The sequence below is a fragment of the Neofelis nebulosa genome, chromosome 14, assembly GCF_028018385.1.
Source record: "Neofelis nebulosa isolate mNeoNeb1 chromosome 14, mNeoNeb1.pri, whole genome shotgun sequence".
NCBI lineage: Eukaryota > Metazoa > Chordata > Mammalia > Carnivora > Felidae > Neofelis > Neofelis nebulosa.
In genome coordinates this window covers 78,156,444-78,173,125 of record NC_080795.1, presented here as the reverse complement: position 1 = coordinate 78,173,125, position 16,682 = coordinate 78,156,444, and positions in this window count along the sequence as shown.

The following is a 16,682-nucleotide window of genomic DNA, read 5'->3' as shown; positions in this document are numbered from 1 at the left end:
CTGGGGATTTTCTCAGACTTTCTTTCTGTCCATGGAAGTATCTGTAGGGAAAGGAGATGTGCCTACCTGGAGCCCTCATGTCCCCCAACATACACATTCCAAGGTCTTCGTTACCAGAGACCCTAGAAGTCCCTGCCTTTTAATTTTATTTTATTTTTAATGTTTATTTATTTTTGAGAGAGACAGAGACGGAGCGTCAGTAGGGGAGGGGCAGAGAGAGAGGGGGACACAGAATCCGAAGCAGGCTCCAGGCTCTGAGCTGTCAGCACAGAGCCCGGCCTGGGGCTCAAACTCACGGACTATGAGATCATGACCTGAGCTGAAGTTGGACGCCCAACCGACTGAGCCACCCAAGTGCCCCAAGAAGTCCCTGCTCAAATGGTTCCGGTATCCTGCCCCTTCAAAGGTAAATCATACCTTGAAGAGTTGACCTGGATGGAGCTGATTTGGAGTCTATAAACAAGAGTTAGATTTGCTGGTGAGATTACACAGAATGGGCCCATGCTTGTGTGAAATCCCTGTGGAATGGGCCAGAGCTGGGGTCTGAGACAGAGGCGGGCCACTCTGGTATGTTACGGTGAGAAATTCCCGGGACCCCAAGATTTCAAAATCTAAACCTGAACTTTTGGGTACTTATTTAGCTATTTCTGTCAGGGTAGGAGTCAAAAAATATATTTCATTTCCAGTTTGTTACTTGCATTTATTACTCTTAGATGTTTAGATACATGGCAAACGGGCTTCTATTTGTATTTTCGGCACCAGTACACATGCTGTGAACAGTCCAAGATGGTTCCAGTCATTTAATCTCTATGAAAGCAAGATTCTTTCTCTTTCTCTCCCTCCCTCCTGCCTCCCTGCCTTCCTTCCTTCCATGTCTAAATCCATTTTCTGAATCTCCAGATATTCTTTTTATTACATTTATGGTTAGACAACAGCAAAATAAGTTTAAAAAATATCATGCAGTAGCCAACAGATAAGATACAAAATGTATTTTAAGACAGGCATCCCAATGAGAGACTCCATAAATATTTGGCTCCAGGAAACGTAGACAAAACAGACTGGAAAATAAATTAAAAAAAAACAATGGCTAGACCACAGGTGGTAAGTGTCGCTACTGAGAAAGAGTAGCTCTGCCATGCATGGTGATTTTCCACTTTAAGCCCAAAATACAAATCTCACAGCAACAGAGGACACGGAAAAAATGAATTAAATCAACATATACAAAAATATTGCTGTGAAGCCCGATTAGAAAGCTTTTTCAAGGTTCCTTCTCAAATAAATGTGATTGACGGGGAAGCGTTCACAATAGTAATGAGCATAAGTAAGTAACAAGACCCCCAATTTTCGAGGTCAGGGATCTATTAATTCAGGGACGATGCTAAGGGAATAGAAAATACAATAGCTTCAATTTACTTATCCCAACACCGCATTTTATCACATCTCATCTTTTCTTTTTCGGCCAAATGGATTTCTCCAATAAAAGCGTTCTAAGAAATTCACACAGGCATGAAGTTAGACATGAAAGGGTTTTCCATTTTCTTAGAATTGCTGTCTTGCTCCTGATTAAGGCAGGGGAGATGCAGTCTGAAACAAATGAGGTGACATTTAGGGGATGGTCCATGAGGTAGCACAGAGGAAGGCCAGTGAATGGATGGGCCAGATCACCGTCCATTGACCAAGAGCTTAGCAAGTTCTGCTGGAAGAATGTTAGTGGATAACGTTGCATTTAAGCAATCTGGTTTCCTTGTCTTCGAGTACAGAGATAGCTTCGGTTTCCAAATGTCGAAGTTTTGTATATTTAGGTCCTAGTAAAACTTCACTGTTTTTTTTTTTTCCTCGTTGTTTGTTTCTTTTTCCCTTAGCGCAGATGCTTTCTTGCCCGATGTATCTTTCTAAAACCCTGCTATGATCTATCCCTTTCCTGGTTAATATTTTCTCCGTTTCCCAGTTCTTGTAATTCTTTACTTCTTAACCCAGTTGACAGATCTCTAAACCATTAGACACTGGACTAATAATCCCTAGCCCTTCTTTTCAGGTTTAAACACAGTAAAACTTAATGCAGCTTCCATAACTAATTAGGGAATTCTCGAAGCTTGTATATTTCTGTCGACAGGCTCTGCCTAGGATGCACCCCACGCTCCCTCCTCCTGGCACAACTGCTTCTGTCCCTTCACACAGGCTCCCTTCACACAATACCTCCTCCATGGACCTCCTGGCTCCCACTTCTGCTCAGGTACCGTTAGCCCTTTTGATGTTGTACTGTTGAAAGGTCCTCTTCAATTCCGTTTAGAAATGTCCCATTTTCACCTTACCAAATGTTCTCCATAACAGAAACTATTTGGGTTGAAATGACCTTTCTGTGCTTTGGCAGGCTCTTGGTAACACACAGTCATCAGCATCCTGTACGTCAACGGTAAATCTCAGAACTGGGAGGCACGGACAGTTTCACAAGAAACTGGGTATTTCATAGCATTGGATCATTGTCTGAGTGTAAGGGGGGCAGTGGAGGTGCTGGTGCATTGGAGAAGCTGGGTTTGTTTCGTGCTGGGTTGATGAACATCCACCTGTACCAGAATCACCTAGCCCATTCTAGTCTGCCTGCAGTTTAGAATGTAAGTTCCATGAGGGAAGGGGCGTATAGGGGCATGTCCATAGTGCCTCGCACACTTGTGTGGGACACTCTCTAAGAGATACAGTCTGTGAGGCGGGTGCAGATGAGCACTTTCCCTCTTTGTGTGCTCATTTAAAGGGATAATGAATGTATATGGTTAAGAATCCAGAACAACATGAGGAAAGCACAGGCAGAGGATATATTCTCCGCAGCAGGACGTTTCTCTCCCAACCCATGCAGGTTCCCATTTCTGTTGGTTCCTTTTGTGTTCTTACAGTGTCATGTAATGACAACTCAAGAAAATGTATGTTTCCCCTGCCCCCACTTTCATACTGAAGGTAATGGCAGTTTGTACACACTCTCCTGGCCCTTGCTGCTTCCACTGAATGTGCCTTAGAATGCTTTGTATAATAGCACTCGGTTGGAGAATAGTCTTGCTTTTGTTGCGTGTCTTTGCGTGGTATCGTTTGTTTTTGACAGATGCATAGTAAGAATTGAGTGGGTATTTATTTAACCAGTCCTCTGTAGAGGGGCATTTGGGTGGATTGGCCACGTTTTGCAATTATCAGCAACCATGCAAGGAGTACACCTGTACGTGTGTACGCATGAGCAGGTATATTTCTGGGGTAAGACCAAGCAAGGAGATCTTGGGGTCAAATATAAGTGCACATAAGATGTTGATAGATACTGCAAACCTGCCCTCTATGGGGTTAAGCCATTTTGCACTCTCACCAGCTATGAAAGGGAGGGCTGATTTCTTTTTTTTTTTTTTTAATTTTTTTCAATATATGAAGTTTATTGTCAAATTGGTTTCCATACAACACCCAGTGCTCATCCCAAAAGGTGCCCTCCTCAATACCCATCACCCACCCTCCCCTCCCTCTCACCCCCCATCAACCCTCAGTTTGTTCTCAGTTTAATTTTTTTTTAACGTTTATTTTTTTTGAGGCAGGGAGAGACAGAGCATGAACGGGGGAGGGTCAGAGAGAGAGGGAGACACAGAATCTGAAACAGGCTCCAGGCTCTGAGCTGTCAGCACAGAGCCCGACGCGGGGCTCGAACTCACGGACCGCGAGATCATGACCTGAGCCGAAGTCGGCCGCCCAACCGACTGAGCCACCCAGGCGCCCCAAAGGGAGGGCTGATTTCTTTACAGTGTTGACACCAAAGAGTATTTTCAAAGTTGGATGTTCATAGATGTGATCAATGAGAAAAGGTTTCTCACTGTAGGTAAAGATGAACCTGCTTACATGTGTTTACTCCCTCACAATTTTTAATTTGTGTGTGTGTGTGTGTGTGTACATATTTGTGTTTCTTAGTCTGTATTAGGTTGGTATTCTTTCTTACTGTTTGCTAACTCTCAGAAATCAAGAACGATTATTATCTCAGTTGAACCTCAGTTTCAAACTTAGTTGAAAATATTTTTTGTCAGTTTCTCTTTTGCCTTTTGATACTGCTTATGACGAACTTTCCTCATTTCACTTTTAACGTTTTTTATATCGATGGACTTAAGCTTATCAATTTTTTTTAAGTAGGCTTCACACCCAGTATGGAGCCAGACATGGGACTTGAACTCACGACCCCAAGATCAAGACCTTAGCTGAGATCTAGAGTTGGACACTGAACCGACTTAGCCATCCAGACGCCCCTAGCTTATCAATTTCTAATAGCTTTTATATTTTATTTTTTTTTCAACGTTTTTTTTTTTTTTTTTTATTTTTGGGACAGAGAGAGACAGAGCATGAACGGGGGAGGGGCAGAGAGAGAGGGAGACACAGAATCGGAAACAGGCTCCAGGCTCCGAGCCATCGGCCCAGAGCCCGACGCGGGGCTCGAACTCACGGACCGCGAGATCGTGACCTGGCTGAAGTCGGACGCTTAACCGACTGCGCCACCCAGGCGCCCCGAATAGCTTTTATATTTTAATTCGGTGTAAAAAAGCCTCCCTTACTCCAGTTGTATAAAGTATTTCATCATGTTTTATTCCAGCAGTTGTATGATTTCATATTTGTTCCATATTCTGATCCATTTGAAGTTTTACTACGTGTATCCCAGGAAGTTTTGTCAAAGTGACTGGTTGTCCAAATTAAATCGTCAAAAGTTCTATCCTTTCCACTTCAATTTGAGAAGTCCAACTTATCATATACTGAAACTTTAGATTTATTTATTTATTTATTTATTTATTATTTATATTTTTAAGATATTTTGTTTATTTTTGAGAGAGAGAGAGAGAGAGAGAGAGACAGAGCACAAGTGGGGGAGGGGCAGAGAGAGAGGGAGACACAGAATCCAAAGCAGGCCCCAGGCTCTGAGCTGTCAGCACAGAGCCTGATGTGAGGCTCAAACTCACAAACAGTGAGATCATGACCTGAGCCAAAGTCAGATGCTTAACTGACTGAACCACCCAGGCGCCCCTCCACTTTTCTGAACAACAAAATCTGAAATTTCTTAATATGCATGTGACTATGGCTTTTATGTTTGCTTTCTTTTTGACTTATAGCTAATGCATTTCTTTGTGGTCAATTCATTGATCAGTGATCCAAACTGATGGCCAATTACAAAATTGAGGATGCCTCATGAAAATGCCACCAGGAAGTTTTAGAAAAAATTTTGTCTTTCTGACAACTAATTCACTTTCTGGTCTCTTAGGTGGAATCCTGGACTTTCTCCTCCAGGCATCAAAGAGTGGTAGGATGGAGACCCCACAGCCCCAGGACTCTGCTTTACCTGCAGGGGATGCCTTGCAGCTTCCCAAGGAGGTTTTGTCCTTAGAACTGCTTTAAGGTGATGACTCCAGTAAAAAGGATTTAGGTTTAATCTCTTTTCTGTCCTCTCTTAGGTGAGTTGTCCAAGGCAAATGTTATCACTCCCACTGAAATTGAGTTTATTCCTCTGTGAAAAGAAGACAATTCACACCTTTTATCCCACACTCTTACCGTGAAGATAAAAAGCAGTCCGTGGGACAGTGCTTGGAGACCCACAGCTCTGTACAGATCCAGATCTTCAAATATACAGCGAGGGCCAACAGAGCAAGAATTCCATTATTCCTCATTTCTGTTTCTCTGTAGTGTTCATCCCACGCCACATTTTATTTTTTTCCAATCTACCTTCTGATTGTCATCAGGTTGTCCTGTAAATGCAAATATGATCCTATCATTCCCTCATTTCAAACGTTTTATTCTATCTTCTATGCCTGCACAACAGAATCTAAGCTTGTTCACAACGCCAGCATCAAAGTCATTTCCCAAATCCCGGTTTCCTCTGTATCAGCGTTAACCACGCCTCCTTGATCATGTGATGCGCTCCTTCTCTGTGCTTTTGCAAATTCTGCTTCTTCTCTTTCGAACCCCTATCCTTTCTGGGGGTTGTACCAGTGCTTACTAATAACTAGCACCCCTTCTTTTTGTGACCCCCCAGACCAAACTACAGTCCCTAGCCTTATGTTTCTATATATGCCACAAGAGGAAGTTTGGGGCAATTAGGGGCATCCCTTGCCCCTAAAACCACCGGTCCACAGGCAGGATCCGGTGGAGCAGACACAGGACTCCTAGGGGAAGTCAACAGCTGGAGTTCCTAGGATCCCAGGTTCTGGCAGGAAGCTGGAGCACAATTTCCACCTGAGCTGTGGTCCAGTGGGCCATCGAACGTGAAGTGGGCAAGAAACAAACCTTTACCGTGCTAAGCCTCTGAGACTCTACAGTATGTGTTAGAGGACCTAGGATTACTTACCCGAATAGGCGTCCACACCTGCTTCCTTCACAGCAGATGTCTGTAAGGCACAGTCCACGCAGCACCTCTTCTAGGAAGCTTTCCAGGATGCTTCCAGACTTAGACCCCACTTTGGCTGTCGCATCCCTTACATTCACCATAGCAGTTGATCCCTTTCTTATAACAGTCTTTCTAAAAAGGGTCTTTTCAAATGTTCTGTAGGTCCTGTGAGGGCAGAAATTGTATCTTTGTACTTTTATACCCTCAGTGACATTGAGGAGAAAGCAAAAGCCTTTCCATTCGTGTTGTGTGGATAAATGAAGGAGTGAAATGAATCTAAGGCATTTTTTTTAAGTTTATAAATATAAAGGAGGTATTTGAAGAGGGTAGCCATCAAAAGTTGGGAACAATAGGGGCGCCTGGGTGGCTCAGTCGGTTGAGCGTCCAACTTCAGCTCAGGTCATGATCTCACAGTTCGTGGGTTTGAGTCCCGCGTCGGGCTCTGTGCTGACAGCTCGGAGCCTGAAGCCTGCCTCTGATTCTGTGTCTCCCTCTCTCTCTGCCCCTCCTCTGCTCACGCTGTCTCTCTCTGTCTCTCAAAATAAATAAATGTAAAAAAAAAAGTTGGGAACAATGGTATATTTTTAAATCTATTCCTTAAGTCACAGGGTATGTCGTTGATCTTTTCTCCAGGAACCAGCCTGGTTGCCTTAATATAGATAATTTCAGCTTTAAACCTTGCTTTAACAACATTACTCTTCCAGTGCTTTAGTCAGATATAAAATCCCCTTGCCATGTACTAGGTTTATAACTCAATTGTATCTAATACATTGAGGAAAACCACAGAATTCGATTACTTTTGATCACTTTTAGAAAAGATAAACAGCTCCCAGAATAGCTATTTGGAAGCCTCAGTGTTCTTTGCATTGGCCTTTTGTTTATGCGAGCACATTTTAATTTCAAAATTGTTGCTGTTTGTGACAGTGATGGGGTTTATTAAATGGTCTCAGCTCTTAGAAGCACACAAAGGAAGAGGCTGTTTTGATAGATGTCTCAACTGTTGTAGAAAGACACATAGAACCAGATGGACTCAGGGCATTATGTAGCACTTACCGTTGTGTAATTATACTTAAGTACGAAAAAGGGGGATCAATTACTCTCTTAAGTTTTCTTATGTCCACCTTTAAACATACAGAATTAGATTAAAAGAGGGGGAGGACAAATGAGGGAAGCTTGCTACAATGAGATGTCAAGGTTTAAGGAAATAAAATAAATGGTCTGAAATTTATTTCCCCTTGCATTTTTTACCCTGAATGCCAAATAGCACATTCTTGTGGAAGGCTGGAGACGGAAACGACTTAGGGAAAAGAAGCAATCCAACAACAGGTCCTCTCCAGTAGAATTCGGGTGACTCAAAATCCTTTGCACAAGTGTGTCACTGTAATGATTTCTTAAGGGGAAAAAAGATACATTAATGTAAACCTGTGCCACACAAGGACTTGGGCCAAATTTGCTTTGCTCCTCTACAAAAGCAGAGTTAAATTTCCTCTTTTCTTTCATAGACTCATGTGAGTGCCATAAATTAGTGTATGGCTTTTTAACAGGTAAAAGTTACCTTGCAGGTAGCAATGGACCTACACTGTACCAGCCTCAAGGTTGACTGCACATGTGAGTGAGATTTAGTATTAAATGGAAAATGATGTCAATGCATTGATATTCGGGACACATGTCAAGCTGGTCTGTCTGTTCACTGTTAGTCAATAAGTGTTTATGGCATCTTGGGGTTTTCAGGTAACTTTATATACATATATTTACATACATATACATATACATATACATATATACATATACATATATGACTATGATCATGATTCAGTATTATAACTAACCTATTAACTAAATGTTATCCATATTTCCCAAAAAAGAAACTGTGACATATCTAAAGAAATTTTCCAATGTCATATGACCAGTCACAATCTCAACTGGGTTTCAAAATCATTTTTCTTCAGACATTGTACTTTTTCTTACAGTTGCATAGGAATTTTTTAAACAAAGAGCCAAACAGGAGACCATTTTAGTGCAAATGTTTGTTGTTCTAAACTCCTCAGAATATCTGAATCACTTTGGCTGCTTTCCTTGGCCAAGTCTATGTCTAATAACTTAATTTTTCCTAGACTGTTGAGTCCCTTACTCAAGGCCTGTCAAGCACTGCAAACTGTAATTCTGATTTTATGGGTAGTTCTTATAGCAAATCCCTAGGAGTTTTCCATTTAGAATCAATCAATAGCATTATTTGCGGTTTAGTTCTTTCTCCTGTGTGTTTAAAGTATGTGAGAAACCTTACAAGTGCATGTCCGAATTGGCCAGTATGGTGTCTCCTTTAGTTGCATCACAAAGGAGAATATAGACAAATACACTGCTTCAGGGATCGGTAGGCAACGGCTCTGGTATATGAGCTGAGCTCTGGACAGAGAAGCATGGGTGTTGAAGCCACAGCAAGGGAAGAGGCGGGTTGTGGGGGGCAGTGAGGAACTGGAGGAAAAGAGAAAAAGAGAAGAGGGGCTAATCTTCAAATCCCAAGTGACTGCAACTTTCTGATGTTTGTCATGAGGCTGCCTTAAGCAGATTCTGCTCTGCCTGGGCTGGGACACACAGAAGGCAGAAGTCCCTTTTGCAGTCCCCCTGCAACGTCAAGCACCCTCAACGCGGCTCCACCTTGGCTCCACCTCAGCGTAAGGAATGTCTGGAAAAGCGAGAGCCAGCTTAGGAACATCTTCTTGCATTAGTGTCATGAAATTTCTAAAGATCATGATTCCAACCTAAAAAATCAAAAAGTAGTGTAAAAAATAAATTATAAAAGACCACTTCCCCAGACTGGACTCTAGAATCTTCAAACGCTGGGGGCGCCTGGGTGGCTCAGTTGGTTAGGTGTCTGACTTTGGCTCAGGTCATGATCCTGTGGTTCATGAGTTTGAACCCTGGGTCCATACTGCAACTCAGGCTGGAGCCTGCTTTGGATTTTTTCTCTCTCTCAAAAATAAACATTAGAAAAAAATTTTTTTTAAATCTTCAAACTCTATTCAACCTGAAGTCTGTGTAGACAGGCTTGTCCTTCCCTTATAATCATTATAATTCTCTCATCCTTGAGGGACCCAGTGAAAGGCCTGGTAGACATGTCTCAATTCTCCATGAAGGTCGTGTGTGTCCCAGGCATATTTAGGAATACATGTAATTTTGTGTGAATTTGTATGTAGAAGTATGTCTGAGCAGATTATTGTTTCTATTTTTGGATACAAATGCCTCCCTACATCATGTATCTAGAAGAATTTGTGTGTGAGGAACCCTTTTTCCTGGAGTAGTATTTTTATAGCGTTCTGATTCCATCCCTTTTCCAAAAACAATATGGCCTCACCACCTAGGTTGAATCGCAACAAGGCGGAGGTAATATTATCAAGAAATATTAGACCCATCTGCTCCCAAGTAGCATCCCCTATAGTTTGGGAGAATTTCGTTCCATGATCCCCCTTAGGGTTTGGGGTTATAAATCCCTTTGGTCATATTAAATGAAAGATCTTTGCACTAATAGTTTAAGTGCCAAGACTTAAATAGACCTTGCTTACCAAAAGGTGAAAAGGGGGTTAAGGTAAGTGGATGAGTAGGTTAGGACCCATTTAATGGAGGAAGAGTTCTCCACTGCCAAGCCTTTGTGAGAAGTTCCCCTCATCTTGAGTCCACAGTGATTCAGGGACTGTCCAGCTGGCCCCCTTCTTACACTAGCTGGATCCCCTCCAGGCCCTTCCCATTGTATTGTGAAAGTGACCTTCAAAGATGCAGATTTACTTATTGTGCTTCTCTGAAAGTCTCTCAGTCATTTTTAAGAAGAAAATTCGGCTCCTTATCTCAACACAAAAAGGACTTGGATCCAATTCAGAGCACTTCACTTTAGAAAGGACTTTGACAAACAAAAGTGCATCCAGGGGACAGCGATAAGGTTGATGGAGAATCTGGAAATCCTGACAGGATCCATATCATAAAGAACTGAGTGTCTGTAAATGGGATGAGAGAACTGTTACAGTAATAAGGTTTCAGCGCGGGGAGAGGGAGTTTACTAGAACCAGCTGAGTAGAGGATATGGGATACTGTGGCCACTCGGACCCAGGGAGAAGCGGGTCCAAGGATACACTAGCTGTGGATTCAGAGGAAAATTTCATCATCCGTTTGCATTTCGGTTTGTACATCACTAAAATGGGGTAGCAGCCGTCTCTGCCTTGCAGGGTTGTCTTGGCAATCACATGCAATGAAGCAGCTGGCACAATTCTTGGGCCATTAGCAAGCAATTGATAAAATCTGGTTATGATGACTTCTAATCCCATTATTTTCAACAAGACCCTTTCAAAAATGAAATTAACTGCCTTGTGAAATAGTGAGTTGCCTGTTGTGAGTAAACTAAACTTCCCTGGGTTTTCTGGTGTTCCTGTAAAAAGCCCTCATCTCCTGAGACAGGGACTTTATGTGATGAAAAGATAGCATTTGCTTTTACTGCCCCTTCCGGCATTTTCCTCCCCCCTACCGTGAGGGTTAACTCAATAGCCAGTTCCCTGCTTTACTGCTGGGATCACCAAGGGTTACCTAGTTACAGTCCTGCCTGGGTGGGTAGGTTAAGCCCTGAAGTGTCAGAAAGACTGATTTTATGGGTAGTTCTTCTAGGAAATCCCTAGTTTTCCATTCAGAATCAATCAATAGCGTTAATTTGTGGTTTAGTCCTTTCTCCTGCTTAAAGTTTGTGAGAAACCTTGCAAATGCATGTCTGAATTGACCAGTATGATATCTCCCCAGCTTAGATCCAAGAGACTTCTGTAGGTCTTAAAAGACAGAGACCCCCTGGTTTACCCAGCTCTTGGAAAAACAGATTCATATTCTAAAACATTAAGGTAGTGTGGGAGCCCAGCTTTCCTTCCACTGGAACAGCAGGGTTTCATTATTGCTTCTGTCTTTTCTGGAGAAGGGCAGCTGTCTCTCTCCTTCATATAAAGGGGGGAATCTGTTGTTCTTCACCTCTCCCTGAGGAGTGTCCAGCCACTCTTGTAGAAGACATTTCCAGTGGGCTTTCACCCCTCCATCTCAGGTATAAGGTTTGGGACAAGGGGACCAATGTGCTTATTATTTATTGTAAGGTGATTGCTAAGAAATCTATCTGTGATTCAGAAACCTCATATGTACATGCAGGATAAAGTTAGTAAAGAGTATTTTAAAAGCTTGCATATGTTACCATTGAAGAAAAAGATCAGTCATTACTAATCATGGGGATGTAGAAAAGACTCATTCACTTCACAGAAGCATAGATTTAGCACGGCCGTGTGTGCTGTGTTCATTTTCTACATACGTCATCTTCGGGAGGGGAGGGACAATGTGTTCTGGTGCAGTGAGGTTATTAGTTAATGTCATCATGTGGCAAAACATATCTGACTGGAAGAGGATTATAAAAAACAGTATGTGGCTCTGATGCTTGGTCTGGACATCACATTTTTATCAACGTGAGCTATGGTTCTTTTAACATTTTGGAAACCACATCATACCTACTGGTCATTCTAATTATGTGACTGTCTCTGTGAAGTGGAACAGGAATTGGGCCAGTGACAGAGTTTGGAAATAACGTACTAGAAAAGCTGGTTTTCTGTATCCTGTACAGTGTATGAAAAGTCATTTCCATCTCAAGGCCTTTCACCTTGCTGGTTTTTCCATTTAGGAAGGTTTTGTTTTTTTTCTCTGATATTTGAGTGGTCTTTTCATTACTCACATCTTATTTTCACATTGTTTACTCTGGAAGGCTTTTCTTTTGGTCCCAACTAAAACACGGCTAGTACTCTATTTTATCACATTCGGAGAGTACTAATCAGATTCTAAATTTCTATGTATGTACGCATGTATGTATGTATCTATCTATCCATCTATCATTTGCTGTCTTCTACTAGACTTCAGGCAGTTTGACATCAGACTCTGTCTTTTCTTTTCTACTAGTATATGCCCAGAACAAGAAAGAACAGTGCCTGGGGAAGAAGAGGTACCTAATAGCTATTTGAGGATGAATGTACAAGTTTTTCTTCTTGTGAACAAGCCCCCAACTTGTATGAGTTTTGAAACTTCCATGTATCATTATGCTGTGATTGTTTAAGTAAGAATCTCTCTACTTTCCTGCCCAAGGAAGATATTTAATGGGGTCATGAGGAATCTGCCATTTCCTGGTTTCTGATTGAATCCTGGTTGGAAAGTGACCCTTCCTTCTAAAATAACTTTGAAAGCTACACTTCATAATCCCCAGTGTAAGAGAATACTATTTAAAGTAATCTTTACTCTTGCCTGTACCAGTGGTGGACCATATCTATCTCTCCTTCCCTCCCATTAAAACTGAAAATGTAGTCTTGTTTCTACCTATGGATGACCCTCGCTTTGTTGTGTGGTTTTCATCTCCTCCTATCTCCGTGGGTTTGCTTCTGGAATTATCTCTTCTCTCTTGAATAATTCATCTCTTTGTTCCCTTTGGATCAGCGTGCACACATGGAAACATTATATACTGTCTGTTAGCACACAGTAGTTGTTTTTGCGTTCTCTCCTTCCACCTCCTTTGTGCAAAGACTCCCAGGGCAGCCATGTTTCCACTTACCCTCCGCACGCTCCCTGTTTGTACCCAACCAGATTTGCTTACTTTTCTGTTAAACCATCCTTACTAGGAACACCAATGAACTGTGTTTTGCAAAATCTAGTCACAATTTGAAGTTTTCATTTTAGTTAAGTTCTAGAAAGCCTTCTGTACAAATAATCACCATTTCTCCATAAAACACTGTCTTCCTTGGCCTGGGACGCTCTCAATATTTTCTTCTAACTCCCTGGTGATTTCTTCTCAGTCACATTAGCTAATCATCTTTTTGACCCAAGCTGTAAATATATTTCAACTTAGGACTTTAAACCCAGCCAGATTAAAAATATAGCATAAACCAAAAAAAGGTAAAGGCAGGAGAACAGAAGATTCAAGGCAATGAGTAGAGAAACAAAATAAATTAAGTCTCGGAATGATATTGCCAAAAAAAAAAAAAAATCCCTTAATTGTAATGGTAAAGCAGATACCAAGACCAACCATTCTAGTCAGGTTGGTTGGAAGATTCTGGAAATTATGTATTCAGCGGCAGGGGGTGGGGCACTAAATCTAAGTTATTTGACAGTTCAGACAGATAAATAGATCGGAGAGATGTTTTATAAAATTTTAGAAGGCATAGAAAGACTTAGATGTCAAATAAATCAAGATAAAAAAGAAAAGTAATTATTATCTTTAGAAGTAATGCAAAAGTTGTGCAAGAAGAGGAATTTAGCAATAGTGTACCACTGGACTTGGCAGAGGATATTTTCATAGCCAGAATACTGAAATCAGCAAGTATGTATTTAAGGCCATTGAAATATGTTTACATTGGGGTATTGGGGGTGTGCAAGAAGTCGTGCAAATGATCTAAGGCTCTGAAGAGATAGGTAGTAGATAAACTGAAGCAGAAATCAAAGGCCAGTGTAAGGAAAATGATATTAACGATGGAGGTGGACTTAGCCTCTGGGAGCTGGAGTGAGAGCAAAGAGGCATCATTTCTTGAATCTGTTGTGTTCTCAGCCCTTATCACCAATGGCATTCTTATTGTCACATTTAATAGTTTGGCGATAAATAAAGGCTAAAGTGAACAAATCCAAATATATCTCATCCCAATCGATCCAGTGATTTTCCTTCCTACTGAACCCCACATTTGTTTCCTCTTTGTTTCAAGTACTGTGGACACCTTCCAGGAAAAAGTTCCAGTCAACCTCTGGGCTGTCAAAAGGGCAATAGCAGAGAGAGGTTCCTGATCTCGGTGTATTATCCCATGACATTTGTTACCCGAGTTGTGTTCCCAGATCCTGGAGGACCAGGATTTGGAATCCAGGAGCAGGAATCTCTTGAAGTTCTTCCATTTGGTTCTTGACACATGTGCATTCTTCCCAGGGAAGGCGATGGCCAGGGACTCTTCCTGTGAATATGATCCTGGCATACTCTGCTTTAAAGAACCCGGGAATGGCCTCAAAGAACAGGCTTCCAGAGCCTACCGGTCTCAATCTTCCCCCTTTCTTGAAAAATTCACATTGCCTACAAGAGCAGTAATTGACTGCATTTTTAAACTCCAGATACTACCACACTAATAATTTATTAAATTATTCAGTAAGTGAATTAGTGAATAAAGTAACCAAGTAATAATGCCTGACTGAAATTATTTCCCCACAACAGGAGTGAAACGTGACTTGATACTTAGTTTAGATGGATTCCGAACTGATGATGCAGCACATCCTTCCCCAATCACTTCTTGATGTCAGAGGTCTGACGAGGCAGAAAGTAGATGGTCCATCCAGATGCCAAATTATGCCTGAGAAGGGTGGAGGCTTTTGCTTAATTTAGTTTCTAAGCGAGGCTGCCCTCCAAAATGTCATCAGTGTGAATAAAATCTAATAGGTCAAACACTGAAGTATCAAACTCATAGACGCAACAAGATAATCCATACCGCTATCATCCTGTGCATTTTTGCCGTGTCTGTCTCCACGGTCCTTGACAAGAAATTATAGATCCTTCCCTCTGAGGGAGGGAGCTTATGAACTATTGTTTTGTCAAGTTGAGGTGTTCGGTTTGAAGGGAAATTTGGGAAGCGAGTGTTTTAGTTTTTGTTTCATTTAACCAAGCTAAAAACATGAAGTTCGTCAGGCAGTGGGGATAAAGAAGACAGTGCAGGCCATGGAATCATAAGGTCCAACTTCCCACACCATGTTCTTTGTTACTTCGTTAAGTTTCTCTTCCTAAATCTCTAAAAAGACTGGGGTCATCTTTGGCTCAAAGACTGATTGAGAAGGTTACTGAGGTGATAATCCAATCACTGGATTATCAGTTCAGTAACTACTTTTATGTGCCAGGCACTGGACCACATACTGAATTTACCAGGTGCTCGTAGGAGAGGATGGGGACTCAATACTTGTCACGAACCTGAAGTATAACATGGATTAGCTTGTCAGCATTAGTTTGGAGAGGAGTATGGGTCAGGAACAAGAAATGAATGCTTCTAGGCACAGAGAGGCTTTTTCCAGGAATATCATGTTAGAAGAGAATTATTACTTTATTTCTGTACTTTGTGATTCAGAATCCCCATAGATCGAAAGGAAGTGGTTCTGATTTATGGGAGTCAAGTAGAAGGAGGAGAGAGAGACAGAGAGACAGAAAAGGAGCTGAGCTGGGAGGATGAAGCTAGGACTCTAAATTTAATCTTTCTTCATTTATAAATCAATCTGGAAAGGAAGTCATAGCAATAATAGAAAAAGTAAGGGACCCCATGAGATGTTGTGAATAGCAATTTTCAGTCCTGTCCTTGCCTTGACTAAATATGGCAAAGAGCCGGCTGTCTTCCCAGGACCAACTGAATGCATCCACTCAAGTTGACCCACTGTCTCCCACCCCATTGGGTACCAGATCTTTATGCAGAAATGCCCTGGAGCTTCCATTCACTCTCAAAATTTCTCCACCCTGGGCCTCTGCTTTTTCATCCCATGTGTCCCCTGGACACAGAAGAATGGCCATCAGGTGGCTGCCCTAATAATGGAGTTGCATTTCAAATCGACCTTCCAAGCCTTATCCATATAAATGACTATTGGAAGGAATCTCGGCCATTAGTGAAGGAAAGCCAGGGGCGATACGGTTTATACAGCTGAGCATTCCCCAAAGGTGAAGTTACACAGATTGGTCAGTAGTTTGCTGAGCCGGTGTGTAATTATAGTTAATTTCTGTGAACCTTAAAGTTTGCCAAATACTGTGTGTATAATTTCATGTATTTTTCCCAAGGGTCTTGGGGTGAAGTTTGCTGTAGAACAGTGAGTAGTCAGTGTTGTTCAAGCTTGGGCACCGTGATCAGAATATCTGGGGCCCAGCTCCAGTTCCTCTGTGATCCAGTTCTGGAACCTCTCTCACGTGAGCTTGAATATCCTCTTATGTAAAACGGAGTTACCCACAAGAACCTCACAGCATGACCAGAGAAATTAAATACAGTAATGCACAAAAGTACTCAGCATATTGCCTGGCACATGATACATGTTCAACAATGAAAATGATTTTTATTTATTGTTCCTCAGGTTTTCACAGGTATTGATTGCCCTTAGGCCAAGCAAGAGGGGTCTCTGCTCTGTGCCTATGCTTTAGAGGCTCCCATACTTCACAATCTCCAGAAGTAATAAATATATTATAAGAACACATGGGTCCTTCTACCAGTGAGGAGCTGGCACTCCACACTAACACCTGCTACATAACCCACAGCCCTAG